Genomic DNA, 26,239 nt, shown 5'->3' with positions numbered 1-26,239 from the left:
ACCCTAGGGAAAATGCCTCCCCTAAGCATTTTAAAATTTGGCCTTCAAAAAAATGCCATAATAGTTGTAAATCTTATAGAAAGATCCTTTATTTGAATTAACAGTGTTCAGATCTCTCTCTCTCTATCTCTCTCTCTTTCTTTATTTATTGCTTATTTTTAACAATATTTATTAAAATTGTAAACATTCAAATGACCTTAGAAAGCAAATTTGGCTTAGTTTTGAAGACAAGTCTGAATGAAATCACAAAAGATGGTGGAAGAATAGTTATCTAACCTCATGGAGTCTGTGTTTTGAATTAATAGCCCTTAATAAAGACAAGTATACAGGAAATAACTCAAGTGTTCAACCTCTAAGGTTCTAAGAGAACTGGCAGGAAAACACAACAGGGCTCCAAGGATCTGTTTTTAGGATTCATGAAGACTAAAGTCTCTGGCTCTGTGCTGCCTACAGGACAATGCAGAACACTTCATCATCTCCTAGACCCTGTCCTGATGCTCGCAATGCCAGCAACAAGGCTAGGGTGCTTTAAACTAATCAGTGGTGCCAGATCTAATCCTCACCCCAGCATTGGCAGCATTCAAACTTTACCAGTTTGTGCAAGGTCTCGGCCCATTTATGAAGATTTATGAGGTTCTGCTGTATGTTTGTTTGATGCAGTAGCCTGGGGATTTCTTGTTTGTTTGTTGCTTTAATTGCATTTTTTGCATATTCACTAAACCACAACATTAAACACAACTTTAATCTTCTATGGCCTCCCTCTCATTAGTGTGGATTAATGAGCCTCTACTGTAACTCCTTGTTTATACACACACACACACAAAATGCAGTCACAAAAGCAAGTAGGTCTGTATTTCACCATTGCACAGAACAGCACACACAAAATCTTGTCATATTTATTTGCGGGAGGAGGAGAGGGGAAGGGACAGGGAGAAAACCTGGACTGTTTTATGACACATACATTTTCAGATTACCCAGTGCTCTATGTGTCTGCATTGCATTTGTCTGTTTAGCGGTAGGCTGTGGCTGACCATTGTGTGGGTCAAGAGAGCAGAAGGCTGGCCACAACTGTACTTGAATTCCCCTGAGTTAGCAGTACTAGCCACTCATAAAGGGGCGAGGTGGAGATGAGGACATCGTCCCCAACACATACACATCAACCAGCAGGGTTGGCTGGTCATAGAGGGAAGCACGTGCTGCATCCACTGGAAATGGCGAAGCCGTGGGGCTGCTCCCCTTGTGTGCTGGGGTGCTCCCCAGGCATTGTGTATACTGCCTCTGAATCCTTCCCAGGATAGGCTTGCGCTAATGAGGCACAACTGAGCCCTTAGAGCAGGGGTTGCAAACCTGAGCCTGAGGAGCCAGAATTTACCAATGTACATTGCCAAAAAGCCACAGTAATGCGTCAGTAGCCCCCACATCAGCTCCCTACTTCCAGCGCCTCCCACCCACCAGCAGTCCTGTCAATCGGCGCCTCCCCTTTCCTCCCCATCAGCTGTTTTGTGGCGTACAGGAGGCTCTGCGGGGGAGGGGGGAGGAGCGAGGGCATGGCAGGCTCAGGGGAGCAGGCGGGAAGGGGTGGAGTGGGGGCAGGGTCTGTGGCAGAGCCAGGGGTTGAGCAGTGAGCACCCCCCAGCACAGTGGAAAGTTGGTGTCTGTAGCTCTAACCCCGGAGTCAGTGCCTTACATAGGAGCCACATATTAACTTCTGAAGAGCCGCATAGGGCTTCAGAGCCACAGGTTGGCCACCCCCGACTTAGAAGTAAGTGCTGTGAGGCTGGGCCCATGTCTTCCAAGCACCATCACTTTTCAAATAATGATAACTACAGTTGTCAGAAATCCATAGCTTAGGTCAGGGGTTCTCAAAACAAAAGTTTTGGCAGCCTCAGAGTGCAGCCACCAACTCTTGCTGGTGCCCGCACTGACTATTTTTCCTAAAATACTTAATTAACTTTAAAAACAAATAAATATGCACATAGACATATCCAAATCATAGGAATTTATTTATGTAGGGTTTTATTTTTGCAGACTCAATAATAAAAATAATGGACAGATGTTTCTATTCTTTACTGGACCTAAACAGACTAGAAACACAAATAAGGTGCTTTGCACATTCTGGTCTTTTTTGCTGTTTTTTTCTTTTGCTTTTTTGGTTGTGTTTTTAAAGACTTGCTGGCTAGTAAGTCTGCTGCTGTGAAAAGTGATATTTGTATGTTAATACCACTTTTCACAGCCTCCCAGCTAGCTACTAAGGCTATGTCTACACTACAGAGCTTACAGCAGCATAGCTGCGCTGCTGTAAGGTCTCCCATGTAGCCGCTCCATGTCAACAGGAGAGAGCTCTCTTGTCGGCATAATTAACCCATCCCTAACGAGCGGCAGTGGCTATGCTGGCGGGAGAGTGTTTCCCACTGACACACTGCTGTCCACACCAGCACTTCTGTCTGTGAAACTTTTGTCGGTCAGGGAGTATTTTGTTCACACTCTGACTGACAAAAGAGCTAATGTAGATATAACCTTAATCTGCTGTGAAATACAAATATCACTTTTCACAGCAGACTTACTCAACCTGACATGCCAGGATACAAATTAAGTCCTGAATGGTGAGGTGGGTAGGGAGGCAGCGGGGTGATGGGGGAATGGATGGGAGCCTGGGGTGATGAGAGAAGAGGGTTAGCCTGTGGCCAGAGCCCACTGCCACATGGCCAGGGGCTGGAGCCCACCGCTGTGTGGCTGGGGGACAGAGCCGAAGCCCTGAGCCCGGAGACAGACCCCAGAGCCTGGAGATAGAGCCCGAAGCCCTGTAGCTGGAGCCTGCTTCCTGCCACCCCAGGGCTGAAGCCTGACTCCACCACCCCTGGGAAGGTGGGGAACTGGCTGCTTGCTCCTCAGTGTGTGTGTCTCCAGAGGGGGCAAGGCTCAACTCCTGCTAGAGGCCCTGAAGGAGAGGCCACTGCTTCCTTCCCCCACCCCCATCACCCAGGAGGCTGTGGCTGCAAGAAAAGCCCCTGGTGGCCACATGCGGCCATGGTGGTCGCATTTGAGAAACACTGGATTAGGTTCATAAATACTAGTGGGATCAAAAAAGCCCAAATCTTGAAAATGGAATTTTATTCCTATTCAGTGAGAGCCAGTGCCTTCTCGTAGTAAAGCAGTAGTGTATTATACATTTTATTACCCTCCTTTACCTTAATGGGAATTTCCTTAGACCCTCCAAATCCTTGGACCATAGAGAACCACATGTACATGCAAACAAATACATACATCCCTGCTATGGTTAGGATGTCTTGCCTGCTTTATTACAGATAAGAATCTGAGTGAACTTTGAAGAAGTTAACCAACACACTGCCATTACTGTGTAACAACAGCAAAACCTTTGCTTTAGTTCTTGAAATATATTTTCCGTAAGGCTGCTTTAACTTTGAAAGTAGCATAAGGATAACTCAGGATACAGTGACTAATTAAACCATGGAGTGTCCTCAGAACGCTTGTGACGAATGATAAATGCCGTACTGAGTGCATTACATACATTCACCAGACTTCTATATGACTAGGTTCACCAACGACTGAACATTTCCATTGATCCTGTATAGCAGCACCTCAGCAGGGCTGACAAAGTTACTTGCCCATTTGATAATGGGAAATAGGAAACGTTTCCTGGTGGGAAGGGACTTATCCATCAGTTTCCATAGAATTTAAAGTTTGATTTAGACTAGAAGTTTCTACTCCTTCTGGTTGCAAACATAACCTTCTGCCCGTGAGCCGAATGGGTTCTGCAATGCACTGTAGACTGCCTGAATCTGTAGAAACATCCTTAGGCCAGAGTTTCCCTGGCCATTGCAGGGGAATTGGGAGGGAAGAGAGGATTCTCCACCGTACAAATTCTGCCTCAGTAACAGAGACAACTGGCAGTCTCTGCAACCAGGGGAGTGCAGAAACTTGTACCTCTGTGCAGCCTTAGGCACACAAATCACTAGGGCTGTGCAGAGGATGGAAGTTCTCTTTCACAAAGGATTTGGGGATTTTGAAATTTGGCTTTGTACCAAATCAGAGCAAAAATTTAAAATTTAAAAATTCTTTGAAGGAAACATTCTGGATAAAAGATTTCAGGTCATTCACAACATATTCTTTGGATTTCAACTTTTTAAAGATTTTGTAGTAATTTTTAATTATAATTGTATATTATATAAATTATACAAAAGGAAGTATACACTGGCCCTTCACAGGCTGAACTCATCAAGAGAAAACAGGCTTCACAATGCTAAACAACAGTGCAGTCTTTGCCCTCTCCCTGTGCACTGGGGAACCTGGGAAGGCACTGCATATCATGCAGGTCCTGACTTTGTCCTTAGCTCTCCTAGGGGGGAGTGAAGCTCTGCAGTGCTACTTACTCAGTGGCATGTACAATTTGCACAATCCAGCCACATAGCAATGGAGAGGTATGAACTGCCCAAGGCGTAAATCCTGTCTCCAGCTCACATTCCAAGCAGGCAGACCATGCAGTGGGGAGTTTCTTTCCTACAAACCACTCTTCAATAGTGACTCACACTGTAGCCGCTTCTCCAGTGCCAAAAGTAGGCTCTGTGCTTCTTGCCTTCTATCACCTTGGTGGGATGCTACTGATAGTTCTGCACAGTGGTGGATCCACCAGACCAGGGCAGGAATAGCAGCCCTGGATGGGCTGTGGAGCTGCCAGGAAATCTGACTGTAGAATAAGATATGGATTAATTACCCAAAGCTGCCACCTACTTCTTCAAACAAAGCCTATTTACTCCAGTTTTGTGTTGAGGAAGGGGAATCTCACTCATGATGTGTTATTTAGTAAACATTCTACAAGGTATTAGGCCCCATGTCATTTTCCCATAGATGCTTCAGCACGGTAAGTTTAAAGAGTGACTTGCTTTCAGTTTTATACAGTTTCAGGCACTAAAAAGGTGGCCAATTAGTAAAGAACTTAAATAGAAAAGACAGAGAAGATCACAGCTGCAGGAAACTAATCAAGCTGAAATTCCAACAATGTCAAGCAGGCCTCTTTCCAAATATGTCAGCTCCCTGCCACTGCCGTTGGTTTTGCAGCCCAGCCTCCTGCTCCTGAGGAGTAAATGAGTTTTTTGGATTATTTCGGTCAGCCATGATTAAAACAACAACAAAACTACCCTGTTACTGACATTGCTGGGTGCTCTGGTCTTGTTCTGCAGGGAAGCAGCAAGTTAAAACCATTGTGGCAGTCAGTCAGCTTAAAAGAGGCAGAGGCTGCTATTTTGTCTTTATACTTAAGGCCATGGCTACACTACAAGCTTTGGTCGACAAGTTACATCAGCATAAAGCCACTGCAGTTAGCATATCGCTTGTACATGTGCAACCCACCACCATCCTGCACACTCTTTTGGGAAGTTTTGGCAATGCATGTTAGAACTAAAACGAGTCATGCAGGGGTGACTGAGAACAAGGGGTAAACTTCATAGCTTGCAAGTTTCCATCCCACAAAGTCATCTATATCCCATACTTTTCATGCCTTTTTTTAAAAAATCCCACGAAGCTGCACAGCCCTCCTCACTGTCCATCATCTCTGACAAAAGCATGGAGCCTGAACAGCTCTGCACTGTTGTAATAGGTGTTGCAAGCACAGGAAGCAAGATCCTCCGGTATTTGCAGAGCTGTAAGAAGAACTGAATGAGCAGGGAACATGATGATTTCTTGGAGGACTGATTGCTATGGGACACAGTGAGAACCAATTCAAAGTTGTTGGTGGCATTCAAGGAGCAGCTGCAGATGATGAAGCACTGCTTCTGGGCCTGAGAAACAAGCACCGACTGGTGGGATCGCATTGTAATACAGGCTTGTGATGATGAGCAGTGGCTTCAGAACTTACGGATGCACAAGGTCACATTCCTGGGTCTGTGTGCCAAGCTCACCCAGCCCTCCAGTGCAGAGACACCAAACTGAGAGCTGCACTCTCAGAGGAGAAGCAATTGGTGATCACACCATGGAAACTCGCAACGCCGGATTGCTGCTGGTCAGTGGAAATCATTTTGGAGCTGGAAAATCCAATGTGGGGACCATTGTCATGCAAATATGCAGGGTCATTAATCATCTCCTCATACACAGGACTGTGACTTTTGGCAACGTGCAGGATGCAGTAGATGGATTTGCAGCAATGGGGTTCCCAAACTGCGATGGAGTGATAGACGGCATGCATATCCAGACCATCTTGCTACAGAGTCCATCAAAAGAAAAAGCTATTTTTCTACAATTATGCAAACACTGGTGGATCATTGGGGACACTTCACTGACAGTGTTGGCTGGTCTAGGAAGATGCATAAGGCTCGCATCTTTAAGAACACAGGACTGTTCAGAACACTGTAAGAAGGGACTTTTTTTTCCTGACTGGTGGATTACCATTGGCAATGTTGAAATGCCAATAGTGATCCTGAGGGGCCAAGTATATTCCTTGCTCCTGTGGCTCATGAAACCATACTCCAGCCACCTTGAGAGCAGCAAGTAAAGATTTAACTACTGGCTCAGCTGGTGCAGAATGATAGTAGAATGCACTTTTGGTAGATTGAAGGAACACTGGCATTGTTTACTCATGACAGTGGATCTCAGTGAAAAAAACATCCCAAGGGTTGTAGCTCCCTGCTCTGTCCTGCATAAAATCTGTGAGGCAGAGGGTGAACAGTAGCTGCGAGGGTGGAAAGCAGAGGGCGTCGTCTGCTGAGTCTGAACAGCTAGTCACAGAGGCTATTATAAGAACTCAGTGCGGAGCGATACGGCTCAGGGAGGCTGTGAAAGAGCACATTAACAGTGAGCCACAGTAATGCATTGTGGAGTACTGTTCTTTAACTGGACCTGCTGTTTTGGGGCCCTTTAGGAGTTGTGCTGCACAGTTATGATTATCACACGGTGTTTGTCACTGATCCTATGAGTTGTGTCACACTATGCAGTAACAAGTAATTGGTTGCTTTCAGAACCTTCTAGGCACTCTGTAGCATATGTTATGAGCGAATAAAAATTATTTTCCCAATAACAGAATTTTATTCAGTAACAAAATCAATGCAAAGAAAAATCTGTGAAATTTAAACGCAAATACAGTAAATACTTAATACATTAATGGAACAGACCTTAACAAGGAGAAAGAACATTCATATTGACTTTTACCTACAAATATATCAACCGTTGCTCTATCAGATCAGTGTATGTGAAGCTGTGATTGTCCTTAATGTCCCTCGAGGGGGAATGGTGGGGTAGGGATGCGGCCTCTGATGCTGCAGGGAATGTTTGGGTGGGGGGAAGTTGGGAGGTTTCTGTAATGGAGTTCTCCATGGGTTGCAAAGAGAGGTGAGCCCACAAGAGTCCACCCGTAGGTCCACAAGAGTCTGAAGCATCTGTGTTTGCTGCCAGAGAAGCTCCATTGTGTCCTGGTGCATCTCTCTCTCTTCCTGCCGGGACTCCTGGGCCTTTCTCCTGTCTACTCTTTCCTTCTCCAGGCCGTCTGCAGTATTCACCCTCCAGGCCCTTTGCTCACGGTCTGATGCAGCACTGGCTTGCAAGATCTCATTGAACATGTCATCCCAAGTCCTCTTCTTTCTCCTTCTTATCTGGCTCGGGCATTCCGTGGCTGCGGAGGGGGGACCCTTCAAGGCTTCAAAGGCAGCAGCTGCAGATAAAACACACAGGGGTACCGTTGCCAGTATAGTCACAATGGAAAGCAAAAGTGAAGATTCAGAACTCCCTTCCCTTGCTCCCCTGAGGTTTTAAACAAAACATGACTATTGACACTTCTGCTTCAGCGTGCTTGTGCATTGTGCCACTCATGGCACCAGCCATGGTGACTGTGGCCCACCAGGGATGAGGGAAATGAGGAGGGAATTGTTCAGCTGCATAAAACTATGAGTATGGGGCAAAGAGACTGAATACTGGCACCATTTTCCACAGGAAGGTAACAAAGGCAGAGAAAGCACAGCTGCTACTGGCATCCCAAAGCTGCCAGGGCCCATATGCTGCTAGCTTGTCTACTGCAATGGTCCCCGCTGAAGTTATTGCTGACTGGCATGGGAAAGTGTCCTACAATGGAGGGAAAAATAAGGCTGCCATCCCTAGAAACCTTCAGGAAAGGATTGCTGAGTACCTCCATGAAAGTTTCATTGAGATCTCTCAGGAGGATTCAAGGGACAGTGCTGTGTACATAAACGAACTGCTTTGCATGGCTCCCCCTTGCCTAACTCCACAGGGGAATGAAAAGCAGATAACAATGCTGCCTCTCTTTGTTGTACTTCTTCTAGTACGAGTAAATTAATGAAAAGTTGATAGTTGTGTCCTGTTAACTTGGGGGCGCCATCACTATAATGGGAAATAAATTTATATGCTTACCCGAGGATGCTTCCCCTGCATCAGGCTCGCCCATGCTCAACTGCCGGGACTGGTCTGCAGTGGAGTCTCAAAGAGGTCCTGGCTTGTGCCATAGGTGGATCCCCCGATCATGTATTTCCCCCTCCTCCTCCTCGCTGTTCACACCATTGGCCTGTGACTCCAGCTCCTCAGAGGTATCCATGGTGGTCTGAAGGGCGGCAGTGTGGTCTCTGCCAAGTATGGCATGCAGCTTTTTTTTGTAAAAACAGCAGGTCTGTTGCTCAGCACCAGATTGACTGTTTGCCTCCTTCGCCTTCTGATACACCTAACACAGTTCCTTTGTTTTCATGCAGCGTGGCTGCTGATCCCTGTCACACCTCTTCTCCTGCATCCCCCATGCACTCTGCTCACAGATGTCCATGTTTCTTTGGCTGGTCTGTAGCTATGCTTGCACAGCCTCTTCTCTCCTCAGGCCCAGGAGATCCAATATCTCCTCTTTACTCCAAGCCGGTGCATATCTGGAGTGAGTAGCTGGCATGGTCAGCTGAGCAGTAACACACAACAATAGAGAGCTAGCTGCAAGGTGTGCTCACCAAGCTAGACAATCAGGAAAAGGCATTTCAAAACTTCACCGGGCTTTAAAGGGGAGGGGAGCCTTTCAGTCTCCAGGACCCCCAGGGAAGTGAAGTTCACAATTGTCAGTGTTGGGCATTGTGGGACAGCTGTTGGAGGACTGTTAGGGTCAATCTAAGTAATTACACTCTTCTACACGGTCTACACTCTACAATGTCTACACTCTTACTATGTTGCCCTCAGTATATTGGCCATGGCTACACACTGCTTGGATAGGTGGTGTTACTGCCTTACTGTAACAGGGCACTTACATCAGCGGGAGACAAATTTAAGTATAGACGTGTGCAACTAGGTCGACACATGACGGCTTATGTCTATCTAACTTTGTAGTATAGTCCAGGCCTGATAGTTGGGCTCAACTGGTATTCTCACGTGCCAATGCATATATCTTCCCTAATCCTTTTTTCTCTTCAGGCTAGCACTCCAGTCTGGTAGGGAACAAATATGTTTACACAACATTGCCAAAATTTGTGCCTCTGAATGGTGACATTCCTCAGAATAACAGCTGAATAACCAATAACAGCTGAATAACAGCTGAATAACCAAAGATCAGAGTCTGACTTCAATGGCATTCCTGGAAACTCCATTACTGAAGTATGCAGATACTATGGTAATGAGCCCTTCCTCCATCCCCACAAAATGCCAATATAAAATAAAATAAAATACATAGAAAAATAAAGGCCAAGATTTTAAAAAGTGGCTAGTAATTTTGGGTTCCTCAGTTTTTCGGTGCCCAATTTGAGACACCTTAAAGATACCTGATTTTCAAAGCATGGGTGCTTAGCACTGTCTGACCCTCTCCTGCTGTTCAACCCATCCCCGCAAATCTAGTGGTGGCCTCTCATAGACAGGAGTGGAGAGAGAGTGGCAGTTCTTGGAGTGCAGAGTCTCCCTTTTGTTTTTTCATCATTTGTGCTGTAGTCTGAGGTAATGTCTTCACTGCTAAAAGAGGTGTGCTTTTTTACCTCAGCGTGACTATTCAGTGTGAGCTACCCCAAAGTGAAAACACAGTTGAAAATAAGGCATTTTAGTTTTATCCTGAGAGAAACTCGTTAAGGGCAGGGCTATACCATTGCCTGGGGTTGACATTGCTTCGTCTACCTCATGGTGAAACGAAAGTGTCTTGTCTTCACTGTGTTTTTACCTCAAGACATTAGTTATTGAGAGGCAAAAAATACACTTTTTTTCAGTGAAGACAAGGCTGAGCAGCATAGTGGTCACTTTCCCTGTCCTTAACCCCCAGAGCAGTCTTGAATTCCCCCATGGGGGCTTGCACCGCAGTTTGGGAACCAGTGATTTAGATATTTATAATGGTTTGTGTTCCCTTAAAACATTTTTTCTCAGTCTCATAGGCTGAAATTAGGGATGGTCATAACTCTAATTCCAGACAAAAATAAAAGCTAATTGCCTTCCCCTCAGATAGAAAAAGCTTTGCTGTGAGTGAGTTTTCTTGATCAGTTTCTGAAAAGAACCCGGTCCTCAAGACAAAGAAGTTCAGCCAACTAGTAACACAGACAGGTTGGTGATTCTCTTCTGAATTACTTGTGCATGAATAACACTAGGAAGATTAATTACTGCATCCTGCTGTTACAATAGGAAGATCACTATTTCTGTTTTAAAATAAATCAGCTTTATCCCCAAAACATAACAAGTCCTTTATCCTTGAAATTCCCTCTCTTCTTTTTTTTTTTTTAATGGAGAAAAATATAACACCTTACTGAAGTAATGTATGCCACTGCTGACTTCCTTTGCAGCCTTGGGCAATTTTCCACTGTATTTCAGCTATTTGCATGTAGAAATTTTGCCTGGGCATTTACATTGAACTGGAAAGGTACAATTTTGTTTTTCAATCAGTGGATGTCTAAAATGAAAAACTGAGCTATTAACATAAAATAGCTCTGCATTATGTTCTTTCACAGAAGAATGTTATTACTATTGTTTACATACTGCTGCATTTTGCTTTAAAAAATCCCACAAAAACCTTAGCATGTTAAGTGCTTCAATAGAAAATCCAAAATAAACTCTCTAGACTTTTAACTTGTTATATGTGCCTTTATTAACAGAACAAAATGAGCAACAATAACCCCAACTGCAATTTGAGTTCTTTGCATCTGTTCTATTTCAATATCAAGGCTGAGATTTTCAAAGTCATTGTTTTATGATTAATAGGAATTGAGCATTTAAATCCATTAAGAAGCTTTAAAAATTTCAGCCCAAAAATGTAATTAGAGTGTGGACAGAGACGTTAGAGAATATGCAGTTTTAAAGAACTTCTAAAATAAAAAAATTAATTTATAATGGAAATTATTTACATGAGATTACATATTGCATTTTGTATACCACCTATATAATCAAAGTTTCTCTAATCTGTTCCCTATATAGGTCATATTCCAAAATATATTTACCAATATAAAGATATGTCAGCTTTCCTCTAGGCTACGCAGCAGACTAATAATTGATTAACTACCTTGAAAAAGCTCAAGGTACACAGGACAAAACTTTATGGATCAATAGATGATGCAAATACAAGAAGAATGTACAGTTATGCACTGAAAGAAATATTGCAAATGAACTTCTGTCTAGTGGGTCTCTCGTACATCACTGCTACCATGGAAACCATATTCAACATTTGAAATTACATGATGAAAGGAGAAGTGCTGAGAAACATTTAGCAACATGTAATGCTGTTGTATCATCAAAAGAAATAAAATGTTTTGATACTTAAGAGTGAGGTCTTACTACCCACTAGTACAACTAAGTTTTAAGTGAACATTCTTTGCAAAAATGAGAAAAGATTCAATGATAAAAGAGGTCAGAATTTTCAGGGAACACTGTAATCTTTTAAAAGAAGGATGACCTTTAAAAAGATCAGAAATGCATCAATAGTTTCATATTCATATGTGTTTAATCACAAAGAATTATTCATTAAAAGCACCCTTCTAAACAGGATGAACAATCCTTCAAAAGAGGATTGTGGCAGCTTTTTTGGATTATATATTCATTTAAATCCTGTGGATTTCAATCTGAAGTTGTTCTCTCCTTATAAATGAGGTTGGAGAGGAGGGTGCGGTTAGCTGGTTGTTTTAAATAAAACTACTTAGAGATTTTAATTGACTACAGTTAATTGTATCCAGTGATACTTCTCTTGGAATGCTTTGAAGAAAATAATATTCATACTAGACCAAATCTTGAGCACCTTAGCCAGGGAAATTACCAATAACGGTAATAGGAGATTGCCTGATTAAAGACTAAATGAAAGCTAAGGGTTAGTTTTATATATTTGTCCTTTACATGAATGTGCAATGAAAAGAATGGCCCAAGGAGCCTTCCCAGTGTGACTCAGATAAGAGCTAGGGAAAACTGCAGTCCCTTCAGCACCCCAAAAGAAGATGAAGCATAGGACAGGATGGGCTTATGGCCTCACCTCCCTCTATCACACCATGGGAAATGGGGGTGTGCTGCACTTCAGGAACGGGGAGGAAGAGCCAAGGGACTCTTTCTGAACATCTAAGGAAGAATGCCTGATAATGTTTCCCTAGAAGCAATGTGACACCACACCACTTCAGTGCAGGGCTGTACATTACAGGCCCAAGTAAAAACTGAGTAAGGACACAAAATTGGCCCTAACTGGAGTCAAGGATCGAATGAACAGTGAGTAAAAATGTCAAGTTGTTGTCATTTTAAAGAACCAAACCAACAGAATTCCTAATGAATTTAACAGTGATATTTGGCCATCATGTTGATCATTCAAATATTCTAAATTAAAAGAAACTTGAATTCTGCCTTTTGAAGTCCATAAAGAACACCCCTCCTCTATCCATTTCCTTTCAAGGATTGAAAGAGAGGTTATGATTTTTACTAATATGTTAAAATAAGTGACTAAAAAATTAAGAAACAGATACAGGATTTTTTTCACTTCTTCAACAGATGTCTTAGCATTAAACAAGATCATTTTCAGATTTCTCATGTAAAGCTAGTTAATGTTATCATGCAGCATAGCCAGCCTAATCATCCCACAAAATGAAAACACAATTATGGACCCATTAATGGAGAGTTTTATGAAGGGAGGGATTGACCTTTAGGTAAGTTAATGTCTCTGTCAAATAAAACAATGTAATGTTAAACTGATTATTCATATCTCTCTTTGTTGAACCCGACTATTTACCTCATGGTATTTCCATAGGAACTACAAAATAAGTGCAGCAAATACTTTAATCCTTTTCCACAAAATAAATAGACTTTACCTCTGATATTTGCAGTGATTTAAAGACAGTTTTGTAATCATTATCCATGCAAGTTCAAGTGATAATGAATGCTGTTTGTACCTACAAAGAAACTGGGGGGGACAATGATAATGTTTGTTTCTCTAAAAAAGCTGTTGGGCAGGAAACAAATCTCTTTAACATTTCAAGAGGTTCATACAACTGCAGCTTTTGTTCTAACCTTCTTCTCTTTTCTTTCTTTACTAACTCGCCAATTGGTAATTTAAAAGCTGATATATGTCTTACTTAGAATAATCTTCATTGCTGTTTTTACTGACTTCTACCCTATTTCATGTTGTGTCAGTGGAGAAATGCAAAAGGAGAATGAAAGAAAAGAAAATGAGTATACATATGTACCTTGAATGTTCATTTAAGTACTTTACATCACTGACATATTCCATATTTTATGACTATTCCAAACCCTAAGCATTACTGATGGGAGGAATTAATTTGGACTCTCATCAATATATTAAAATAATTCTGGAAAATAATGAGGCTTTACACGGTTTAGTCACTGTTATTTCAATCATGCCAATAGTATAAAGATAAGTTATTAAATAGGTTTTATGTTTTAATGAAACAGATTTATGGGAAAAATGGGCATTAATTTCCTTTGAAAATTGATCACAAAATGTTTAATAACATCAGACAATCCTGAAAACCATCACTCACCAACCTGAGCAGTCCCACCAGGCGCAAATCTCTTCTCATTTGCACCAAAGTAAATCAGAAGTAACTCTGTTGAAGTCAATTGGGTTAAACTAGTTTAAGTGAGAAGAATCTGTGAGTAAGGGTTTGCAGAATTGGGCACCAACTCGGACATGATGCTATGTTTCTGTTCATTTATTTTAATTTCAGCATAAAACTCACTACTGCATTAATATCAGAAGATCTTATAACATTCAAAGTGACTGACGCATCAACATACAGTAGTCATGCTATTTCCACAAAACACCTAAAATTGCAGCAATACACCTTTTCAGAATGCACTTTGCCTTACAAATCTGAACTCAGTTCTTATTGGCTATAGTAATTACGTTTTCATTTTATTGACTTTCACATCAGAATTTATTAAGTAATTTCCCACTCCATCCTCACTACATTTTTTTGAAGAATAATAAAGCTGTGACTCATGAGAATTACTGGGAATGAGTTTAGTTCATCTACGTGATGTGTGGCAGTATTAAATACCCATCACTCTAGTTCAATCAATCATTTTATCAGTGTAAACTGCCACAACAGTGAAACTGTAACATATTTCTTTGACTTTGTCCTGTATCAAAGTCTAATAATCTACCACGCTGCACAACAAGCTTAACAGAGCATGAATAAAGGTCAAACCATCCCAGAGCCAGATATTTCAGTGATAATATGCACATACCTAATTTGATCAATGCAAGATCCTTACAAAGGCACTACTATATCCTATTGAAAAATTGAGGCCTAATCCCACAACCCTTATTCACATGAGCAATCCTTACTCCTACAAATAGTCCCATTGACTTCAATGGAACTACTTATGCAAGGACTACTCATGTTCCACCTATAGATAGATACTGAAATTCAATACATGTTAGTAAGAAAACACTTGTATTTGGCAGGACCTAGAGACAAGCTTCAAGAAAAATATCAGATCCTGTAGCATGCACACCTAATCAGAAAGGAAATGTCAGGAACATGCTACCAGTTTAAATGATGTTTGGCAAAACAAAATCTGCTGGTTCTAGGTATAGTCAGGTAGGAATCTACTGTCTATTTAATCTAGTTATGTCAAGTCAGAAATAACAGGAAAAAATTACATCCTCCATAATTCAGACAGTTAGGTCCCCCTCCTGCTCCCACTCATCGGTAGTGTCAGATGGACTACTAGAGCTCAATCCAACTTTTACTTAAATCAATGGGAATCTTTTCACAGTCTTTAATGGAAACTGCATTGAGCTCTTACTGAGACAACACCTAGCATATATCTTGATGAATCCAGGCTCAATCAGGAAAAAAGTTCTGGATCTACATTTTATAGTACTGACATCTCTCAAAGTACTTGGCAACAGCATTAAAATTACTCCGGCATGTGAAGAAAAGTGAAAGCTGTGAGGTCCAGCTACAGCTGGTGATCAGGTATCTAGATTTACCAGAGCCATTGAAAGTATTCAGGACAATACATGGGGAATGTCTAGAGCATGTTTATAAAGAATACTCTTTTGGGACATCCCCTTTGGGAAAGAAATCCTTAAAGTTTAGAACTTTACTGATCAATGAATACATACACAGCTGTGTCTCAAAAATTATTTGTGCAAAGGAAAGAAAAACATTTTGCCTTCACAGATGGCAGGTTGTTTTTATGATCTCTAGTGTACATTTATTTAATAATGGTTCCATACATTTAAATACAGGAAGTTTGGTCAGCTTTGAAATAAATAATAAATGGCATAAAAGAAGATGTATTTTAAATATACAGACCACATTTCAAATGTAAAACATTTACTTTCATGCCATATAATTCCTGCATTACAAGGTCTGGTTAACTGATTAATATTTAAAATATCTCCGGACACATATTATTTTGAAAATGCAGCTTCAAAATAATGCATCACCTTAAATGTGTCAGAAATGTAAAGAGATAAATCAGAGATCCTACAAACCACCTTCTCAAGCCGCCTGCTCACTGTGCATGTATGTACAGTAGTGGGATTATTACGTGTTTGGGGCTTTAATGTCATTAGCAGGCTACAGTCGACTCTATGTCTCCTTATCCAAATGCAACAGTTTCACTATGTTCCCAGCACATGACCAAGAAAGGGAAATGACTCAACCCTAACAAGGTGGAAATGTGGCTCATTGGCAGGGGAAGCATCTAGAAGAGTAGGCAGTTGTGGTGTCAGCACCAATTATTGATGACATGTGATTGACTTCGTCAAAATAGTCCACAGCCTAGGTGCCCCAGTGTGTGCTGGCCTGTTTTGGGAGCTCAGCAACCCCACCTGTGTCGAGCTATCAAACCCCAAATGATGGGGGCTGGTGGCTGATTCAAGTGACCAGGTTACTTGACAGTAGGCTGGAGGCAGAATTTCCTATAAGAAGGAGCCTATTCCATCAGTAGAAAGAGGAAAGAGACTTGCAGGGAGTAGGAATGCCCTTTCAGGAGCTGTAGGGTCAGAGAGAACTGGGGGAAAGGGTTCTCTACAGTAGCCAGACAGAAAGACTTGAGTGGAGTTGTGCAATGAGGGGCAGAAGCCTTAAGAAGCTTGAGGAAACTTCAGGGAGCAAGATCTGTGTTTTGGGAAAGAACTGTTGAGCTCAGCAAAGGACTGAATTAATGGTGAGTTGGGGAAAGATGTCCTGTCATATAAACTGATATGCAATCTGTGCTTCAATAAACCAGATCCTCAGAAGTGTATTTGACTCATAAGGGTCTGGGGGCAGTTGCTAAAAAGCTCAAGAAAACAAATCTGAGACAGTGTCAGGGCTTGATGCCAGTACAGGTCAGACCCTGTTACATTGGGGCTCTGAAGGAAGGCATTGTTGCTCCTGGATTCTTGGGTATAATCAGTGGTGCGCCAGATAGCTGCAACCACATCTCTTTAATGCTCACATGATGCATATCTAGGCACTTTGTCTCCTCAGGAATACACAACTAGAAAATTCTGTTAGGCTACATTTGAATACTATCCATACATTGCAGTGACAAAAGAGTGTAGGTGCCTGCTTGTTACTTAAATGGGGAAAACTACTGTGAGCTTGTAAGGCTGATGCTCAGATCTCTGCACTCACGCCCCTTTTCACTTCTGTCTGGTAGAGATCTTTAAAGCCCAGAATGGATTGGGGCCTCGCTATTCGAGGGACCACAGCTCACTCTATAACCTGTCACAACAATGCAGCTGTGTTGTTGGTGGCAGGCCATTCTCAGTTTAAGGCCCTGCCTTTAGAATTCATTCTTCCTGGTTGGCCCACTAGAGACCAACTTGCCTTGAGGAACTTCAGATAATTTTTTTAGGGTAGCATTTGGTTGACTTTTTGGTTTTGGCTTAGTTTATTTTGCCTATTAATTTAGGCTACTTTAGGTTTAATATTTGGGGTATATCTACTACCTTTGTGAGTAAAAAGTTTTCATGTAAGGATTTGCAGGATCAGGTGACAGGTGGTGCAGCCATGTGCTATGGGTAGCAGATATAATTTCTGCGGGTTTTTAGTTTTGTTTTGTTCGTGTATTGTTTGTACTTAAAGCTGGTTGCCATATCAATAGGCACAAGAAATTCCAGCAAAATTAATAAATAGAATGTTCTCTGCTTCTTGTTATCCAGAAGTGAAGGCTATCTGCTACTTTTAATTAAGTTAAACAGCTAAAAATGTAGGCCACCATCAGAGTCTAGTCTCAAATTTCTAGCACACAGCATACAGATATCAACAATACCCTCACTGCCCAATGAACACTCATACCAGCACAAATGCAGCACCTTTGTTTTTTCACAATTTGAATAAGAATGCATGTACAAATGTAGCAATCGATTTAATCATGAATTCTAGCAATGCATCTAAGATTTGTATTTTGGCTCTGGAGAACAAACATGAGCAAGACCTACTTGCTTTTGGCAAAAAAGAGCAAAGTTCAAGGTTGCTTTTACTTCACCAAAAATGAGACAAACCTAACGACCCCATAACAGATGCTTTTTTTGTCTAGTAACATTTGACAGTATGCTAGACTGCAGATAGGAAACCAAATTTTCCTAATTGTTTACCACAGATTAAACATATAGTTAATGTGATACAATCCTGAGAGGGGTAACACTCTGGTTCCTGTTTTAAGAGAAATTCTGCCCCAGTTATGCATGGAAACAAGTCCTAATGACTTCGTGCGGAGTTATCTATGCACACGAGGCCAGAATTTGAACCTCAATGTTTTCAGACCTCCTGTTAGAAAACTGAACTTTCCCAATTTCTCAGGTTGATGGTTATCTCAGCTTGACATTCAGCATTACTGACATGATACATGATTCAATGTGGCATGTCACAGAAGGATTTTGCCCTAAAATGTAGGATACTTGTTATCTGAAAGTCACCAACCAAATAAGAAACATTCCATTAACTTACATAGTGGAAAAATAGATGAAAAGATGCCGGCAACATGAAAAGGCTCATGAGTTGATCAAAAGTGTGCACCTGCTGTTGAATGATGAGCCTTCTCTTTCTCTAACCTAATGATTCTAAGATACAATTCTTCAAAGATGTAGACACATGAGTAACTTTACACTCACGAGTAGTCCTTCTCATGAGCATAACTTCTTTTACAGGCAGATGTTTGCAGGATCAGAGCCATAGTCAATGGCTGCATTTTTTTCTAGACGTCTTTTTCAAATGCAAAATATAATATCATGCATACAACTATTTAGGAAATATGTTTTCATGTAGTAGCATAGGTTACATTTGGGTCAGTGGTATGTTCATGAGAGATATCAGAGCTTGCTGTTACAACTACTACTATTAATTTTGTTGAGCATTTCTATAACATTTTTCATCTTCACATCATGTTAGTAATGTCAACCAATTAATCCTCACACTAGTGAGGATTGAAGCATAATGGAAATCCAATCCTGAATCAGGTCTCTGGGCGCTACAGTAATATAAATAATTATAACAATGTATGTCTAATTTACAGTAATTCTGGCTTTGTGAAGACATGTTTCTGTGTGTAGGTGGCTAGCATTGGATTCTTGCCAATGTCTCAGGTCTTACAGCGTTGGGTATAGCAACTCTGGTTCATATGTATATGATTCTGTTTTGTACACGATGCACTATTGCTCAGATTCCACATTTTCCACACAGACCTGTTTTTTTCAGTGGCTACAGTAGTTAACCTTGCTGTCCAGGCTGTTCTATCTGGGCTAGATGCTGATCCAGCTACAAAACAATTCAGCATAGTTAATTTTCTCGAGTTCAATAGCAAAAGCTATCTTTTTTTAAAGTCTTATGATCAAGAGTTTCAAATATAACGTAAGTTTGAGGTAGTGCTGCTCTAGATAGGAAATCTGCTTTGTATATTTCTGATCCTTTGCTACAGTGTAACTTCAAATTATATTTCTTCTATGAATCTACATTGAAGGCATTTGGGGTAATAGAAAAGGTTTATGAAAGCTGTTTTCTGGAGGCTTATGGTCTGCATCATCATCACTGATCACATCTCCACCATGCAGGTACTGAATGAATCTCTCCCATGAAAATATTGTAATAAGACACTTCTTTTCACTCGCTGCATACTATTGCTTTGTGAGCAAAAGTGAGCTTGACAAAAAAGCTACTTAGCAAGGCTGCACCTAGTTCCTTTTCATTTGCATTGCACTGAATTGGAGCATCCCCATTCACATCTTTGCAGTTAAGTATTGGGTACTGGCTGACAACTTCTTTTACATGTGTAATTGCTTTGTCATTCCCAGACAGGACCCTTGTCTGTTACTTATACACATCAGAGGGGTGGGGTAGAAAGGTATTCACAAATTCCATAAAGTGTTGTATTGCTTGACATTTTTTCTCTCGGGTATTCCTAGAATTTCTCAGGAGTTAGAGGTACAGCTTCAGCTATGAGCAGATGCCCTATCTAGAGAACAGCCAAAGTCCTAATTTCATTTTCAGTTTGAGACTTTTTTTACTCTGAGCTGTGCTTTTAACAGTGCTGGTAATTTTGCTCCATTGACTTTGGGTCCACCTCAAATAGTACTTTCCTAGCAGGCAACCAAGTACATGAAACAGATCCCCATTGCCAGACATTATCTTTTTGTATGTGGGAGGTTTCATCTTTGGATACAGTGTCCGTTTTTATTGATTCACGCTGAGCCTTCTGCCACGGTCACTAAGAGGAATGGCTCCTTCGCCCCTTTCACTTCTTGAAAGTTTAAATCATAATTAATTCTTATAAATGTAGCTCAGGGTACATTTACCTAAGGCAAGGGTGGGCAAACTACGGCTCGTGGACCGAGCCGTTTTAAGCCGGCTTGCGAGTTCCCGCTGAGGAGCGTGGTCTGGGGCTTGCCCCGCTCTGGCGAGCCAGGTGGGGGCACCAGGTTGGGGACAGCATCACGTGGCTTGGCCCCACTCCGGCGCTCCAGCCAGAGTGCGGCGGCATGGTCCCACTCCGGGGCGCAGGGTTGGGAGCCACACCACACAGCTCCTGGAAGCAGCTGCATGGCCCCACTCCAGCGCTCTAGCAGGGTCGGGGGGTGCTCCACACATAGGAGCCAGAGAAAGGACATGCCACTGCTTCCGGGAGCCGCTTAAGCCTGCACCCCTGAGCCTCTCCCCAAGTCCCAACCCCCTGCCCCAGCCCTGATCCCCCTCCCGCCCTCCGAACCCCTCAATCCCAGCACAGAGCACCCTCTTGCATCCCAAACCTCTCATCCCCAGCTCCACCCCAGAGCCCCACCCCCAGCCAGAGCCCTCACCCCCTCCGGCACCCCAACCCCAATTTTGTGAGCATTCATAGCCTGCAATACAATTTCTATTCCCCGGTGTCGCCCTCAGGCCAAAAAGTTTGCCCACCCTTATCTAAGGGCTTCATATTAGAATCATCATATAATAGTATCTTGACTCCACTATACTGTAAAGCCAGATTCCCCTCGTTTTATTTACAATAATCTATGTAGATTAATAGTTTACACGTGGACCCACAGCACATTTGGCACATGATTTTGTTACCCACCTCCTTACCAGTGCTCACATTCAGTAATATGAACTGCTGTTTTACTTTAGTCTTAACTGCACCTACACGATATCTAATGCTGAATATGGATTCATCAGATATGCTCTCCTCTTTGTATTCTGCCATATGTGTCTTATTTTGCTGCTTTTGCTGCCTGCAAGCTTTTCAAAAATATGTTTTCTCTTTTATTTTCTACAGATGTCTTCAGAAGATGGACACTTCTTGCTGGCCCCAGAATGCCTGCTAGCACAATAGCAGCAGCAGACAGTCTGCATGTTGTGCTCTCTCTGTATTGTTGTAGTTGTTTATAATTCTTGGCCTTTCTTTCTTGTTCAGTTGAGTTTTTTCCCTATAAAGTTTACCTCAGTATGGCCTGTATTTAATTCTGTCAGCTGCATCTGTGCAATTTCACTATTCTGTACATAGCTCATAACATATCTAGTTTAAGATCTTTTAACATCTTAGCTCTGGTACCTGTATCTGTGACGCCCAGGCTATAGAAGCTTATTTATGCAAAGTCCCAAATTCTCATGTGGCTGTGCCCTGTCTCAGTTTCATGACCTATTGAACTGAGACCTAAGTGTCCTGTCTTCTGTATTAAATCTTTAAATATAACAGTCCTGAGTGGCTGAAAATGCTTCTACAGAGCTTCAGGGGGCTATCATCCTGCTTTTCTGCATCAGTCAGTGTGAGATGCTGGGAACTCAGGCAGCAGTCTTTTTCTCTCACTCAATGAAAAGAAGCTATCCTTATTTCAGGGTCTTTCTTTTCTAGTTCAGCTGCAATTTTTTTGTAATCTTCCGACTTAAAAAAACTATCAAGTTAACAGCAATCTCCCTTTAACCCATAGGCAATAGGACCGGCAAGTTGCTAACAGCCATTCTACTCAATCTTTCTGAACAATCAATCCTTCTTCTTTCAACAACAGCTTCTCTGTGCCTTTGCTAGATCTTCAGGTTTGAATCTGATTAATATTTATTCACTGTTTATGTGATTTACTGGCCTAAAAGCACTAAAATCCCACACAATACTCCCGACCCTGTGGTTCAACTGAGACTTTTCAAATAAAATCTTTACGAAGCACAGAGTCATAACATAATACTATAATCTGCAATGGCCACAGGTTGGCTTCTCATATTAGAGCTTAGTACACTATCCTTGTAACACTGAGTGTCCTTATTGCCTTGCCCAAGGCAGAATACTAGGGAAGAGGTAGCCTGTTGCCTCCAGAGGATGACGGGAAGGTGAGGGTAAGTCACTAGGCGCCTTTCCCCAGATAAAATCAGTGGAAGGGAATGGACGATCTGTTGGGATAATCAGGGTGTGAAGGGAGGAGTTGTGGGGATGGGGAGGGTACCCACATACTCATCCCTTCCCTTGAATCAAGGAAAGGAGCAAAGAGTCTTCACCTTCACTCCACTTTAGGATGGAGGCAACAAGTTGTTTTTTATTCCATTCCTCTTCTCCACAGAAAGGAAATCTTCACCCCTTCCCTCTCCCACTCTTCTTGCACAATTAGGAAGAGGTAGAGTGCCCTGCCTGAGCTAGGAGAAGTGCTCTAGGCTCAGGGCTGCTGCTGGCAGCAGCAGACAGGAACTGGCAAAACAATATGAACACAAACAATATGAAACAAAAGGTTCACTGCCCATTCCTTACTTTGAAGCCACAATATTTGAAATTAGAGGAAACTCATGCACCCATCCCTAATAATCAGCTCCCTTTTTATACAATGAGAAGGGGAGGAAGACGGGGTTAACCGATTTTCCCAAGACCATGGAAGGCATTAGTGTCAGAGCCAGAATTAGAGCTGCTGGCTTTTAAACCTCTTCTCAGGTCATGTCTCACTAAACTAGCATCCCTTTCTGCAACGTATTGAGAACATGTGAGCACTAAACCACAAATGTACTTCCAGTGAGAAGCTGTACTTCAGGAAACAAGGAAAACTATGGGAACTAAGATGACATATCAGTATACTATAATTTTCATGGCTGTATCAAAAAACAAGCTTCCTTTTCTCTCACTGAATAGTGATAAGCTGTTTTATATCAATGGAGTTACAACATATCTGTCAATTGGACAAAGTCAAGGTAGGTGAGGTAGTATCTTTGATTGGACCAATCTCTATTGGTGGAAGTCCATAAGAGATATTACTTCACCTACCTTGTCCATCTCTTATCCTGGTACCAACATGGCTATAATAACACTGCAAACAATTGGACAAAGTGCAAAACACACTACATGATTTTAATAAATCCTTCAACAGCTTCTATCTCTAGACAGCCAATGTAAGGTGGAATTATTCCAAGATTTAGCAATAGATACTCAGCTCAGTGCTAGAGCTCTGTAACCCTGCAACTATTGAGGGTCTGGTTCAATCACAGTGTAACCTAAAGCAACCTCTAGAGTGCTCTACATTATACCAACTTGTAACAGCCTCCCCAGTGCACTCCATCCCCATTCTTGGCACAGTTGGGAGGGAATGGTGTAGAGACAGCTTTATGCCAGCCAGGGATTCCCACACAACAAAGGAATCACCAACTGCCCATTTAGAGTGGGCCAGAATCCCCACTTCTTAAGACCACAAACAAAAATGTCATCACTACAAATCAAAATTCAGGATATGATGTCATTACTTAAGATACTTCTGTCATACAAAAGCCCAAACTAACCAACTAAGCTTTGGGACTGTCACACTGGCTTTACACTAGGGTAACTCTGTTGGCTTTAATGGAGTTATTATTGATTTACACTAGGCCTACTGTCAATAACCAAGCACTATGGCCCTGATCCAGCTCCCATTAAAGTAGATGGAAACACTCCCACTGATTTAAGCGTAGGCGAGATCAGGTCCAACAGTGTGAATTAATATGCTCAAAATCTACAGAACTACCTACAGTTATCAAAATGAGCCTTCATCGGTAAGACATTCTTACCAAAACAAAAAACTTAGTGAACAATTTTTTTGTGGCTAACCATAAGCAAGGCTTGAAAAATCCATTTACCCACTTGTCAGAACCAATAAGGGGACCTACATCATCAATTTCTGCAGGATTTTGGCATTCCTTTTAAAAACAAAAATTTCTACCCCTTATGTTTAGGAAGACAGTCTTCCAAATACAAATCAAATGTTCTGCAGTGTCATCTTCCTGACACCTCAGCTGCTGCTCATTGCTTTCCCAAGCCAGAGAAGAATGAAATTAGTAACATTCTGGTTAGTTTCACTGCAGCTATTCAAATAACTATGGGTGACAGTACAATTGTCAAAACTCATGTCAATTTCATGCTTGTAAAGGTAAGAAAAAAATACCACTAACAGTACTGGAGTTATTCACAGGAAAGGAGGACGAAAAAATGGAGCCTAGGAAAGAGGTTGCTTAGAAAAAACCTCTTCCTCTCCCACCTTATGTCTGCCAGGAAGCCATGCAGTGAGAGAAGTGACAGAAAACTCCTTCTTCCTTTGGGGAAGTAAAGAAGACTGGAGCTTCAAGTTAATCAACTACCTACTAGTCAGAGACTGAAATAAAAGATGAAACCTCTAAGCAAGGTTCACAGACAGCACACTGGTCGAAATCTCTCCATCCTCCATCTGACCAGGAACTGGGAGTAGCAGGGAGCTGGGCTTCCCTCCAATATTTTGCCTCTGGACCTCATTAGTGGCCCCTCCCTCATCCATCTATCACATCTACCCCTGACTAATTGATCTAGTCATCTGGTGTGGTGTATGATTAGTTTTTCTAGCTATGGCCAGGACTAAGACACCAGCTGGACAATGAAAATAAGCAGATATTTCAAGGACCACTTGTTATATTCTACTACCAATCACCCAAACAAAGCAAAAGACACAATGACTAACTTTAATGCACCCCCAAGGAAGCATTAAATCACAAAAAATCAACAACCCATAAAACATATGTTCTACAGCCCTTTCCAGTGTATTGTCTGAACTTCATTTCACAACCCCCTGCCCCAGGGTTCATCTCCATTGATCATCTCTTTTCTCAAGTCAACATTGAGTATCACTTCTCTGCAGATAAAATCCAAAACTTATACCACCTTTCCTCTTTTATCTCTAAATTAACTTGCAGCCTGCCTACATCTCATCCTCTGGTTTGCTTCTTCTCATAACTTATTTCATCTCCACGCTTTCAAAATGGATAGATCAACGGGTAACAAAAGCACCCTGAAGCAAATCCCTCCATCTCTACTGCTCCCCTCAGTTCAACTCAGTCAATTGACAATATTGTCAGGATCTTCCTGGTTTGCAAATCTGCCCACAAAAACCTCTGAAACACTTTCCATATTAGACATCAGTTCTTATATATGACCCTATTGTATCTTATCTGGACTCTTGTAATTCTTCTGTTCCTTTGGGTAAAATGCCTGTTGATGTCAATTGCAAGACTCACACTGATTTTAAAGAGCCGAGATTTACCCTTCTGTACATTCTTTCTAAAGCCCAACTCTCAAATCTTCAATTACCCCAAAATGCAGCTCCTTGTCCCTTTACTTTTATCTGGAGGTGGTAATATCCCATGTTCAGAACCCTTTAATGGTTTCTTGTCCATTTCAGATTGTTTATGGATCTGTTCTTCCATAAGATTTGCAATGAGCAACTTTGAGCCAAAATAAACATAGCACAGCTCCTACTGACCCAATCAGAAGAAGGCTCCCTTTCAGCTCACTTGGCAGTAACACTGTCTACAAAACCAAAATCCTAACTATCTTGGCTGCCATAATATACAGGTTGCACACGCAGCAAGTTCTGCCACTGGAAAAGGAATCTGCTAACTGGTTACTGTAAGTATCTTAATAGTGTAACCAGATATCAGACCACAATACTTTTCACAATCCTTTTGAATTTATCTTGTCCTGTTCTTCTGTCTATTCCCTGTACCCCATATCAGATTTCTTTCAGCCACTTCCCATTGGCTCTCCCCAGTAAATAGATTCTCATCCCTTGCTGGCCTTGGCATAGATTTTTCTCCCTCACTTTCCATGCTTTTTTTGGGTTGGATTGATTCCTTCACTCTTCAAATCCATGTTAACAACCATCACTTCTCCCTTGCCTGTGACTTCTAAATCTTCCTAATAAAAAGACAGCCAAACCCTACTCCTTGGACTTCCCAATTTTCCTTTCCTTAATCATTATCCTTAAAACTTAACCCTCAAATCTCTCTTCACCTGTGCTTTATAAAATCTACATATGCTACCTACAAGATAACCTGTATGCTTTGTTTCACATGTAGAGATTACATACATTCTGTTATACTTTTCAAGAATGGTGCTATAATTCTTTTGAATTGTATTA

At 41.7% G+C, this 26,239-nt stretch overlaps 1 protein-coding gene and 1 long non-coding RNA gene across 6 annotated transcripts in view; one reads left to right on the top strand and one right to left on the bottom strand.

Moving 5' to 3' along the window:
* The window catches only part of PCSK5 (proprotein convertase subtilisin/kexin type 5), a 285,728-nt gene that overhangs the window by 254,977 nt on the left and 4,512 nt on the right, over positions 1 to 26,239 (bottom strand). The window lies entirely within an intron of this gene.
* On the top strand, positions 16,361 to 21,763 carry LOC120407892. Its single transcript, XR_005600309.1, has 3 exons — positions 16,361 to 16,563; positions 19,342 to 19,432; positions 21,130 to 21,763. It is a non-coding gene; the product is annotated as an uncharacterized LOC120407892 (long non-coding RNA).

This window comes from Mauremys reevesii, linkage group 6, assembly GCF_016161935.1.
Source record: "Mauremys reevesii isolate NIE-2019 linkage group 6, ASM1616193v1, whole genome shotgun sequence".
Classification (NCBI taxonomy): domain Eukaryota; kingdom Metazoa; phylum Chordata; order Testudines; family Geoemydidae; genus Mauremys; species Mauremys reevesii.
The sequence above is the reverse complement of the archived record's forward strand: the minus strand, read 5'-3'. Positions and strand labels throughout refer to the sequence as shown.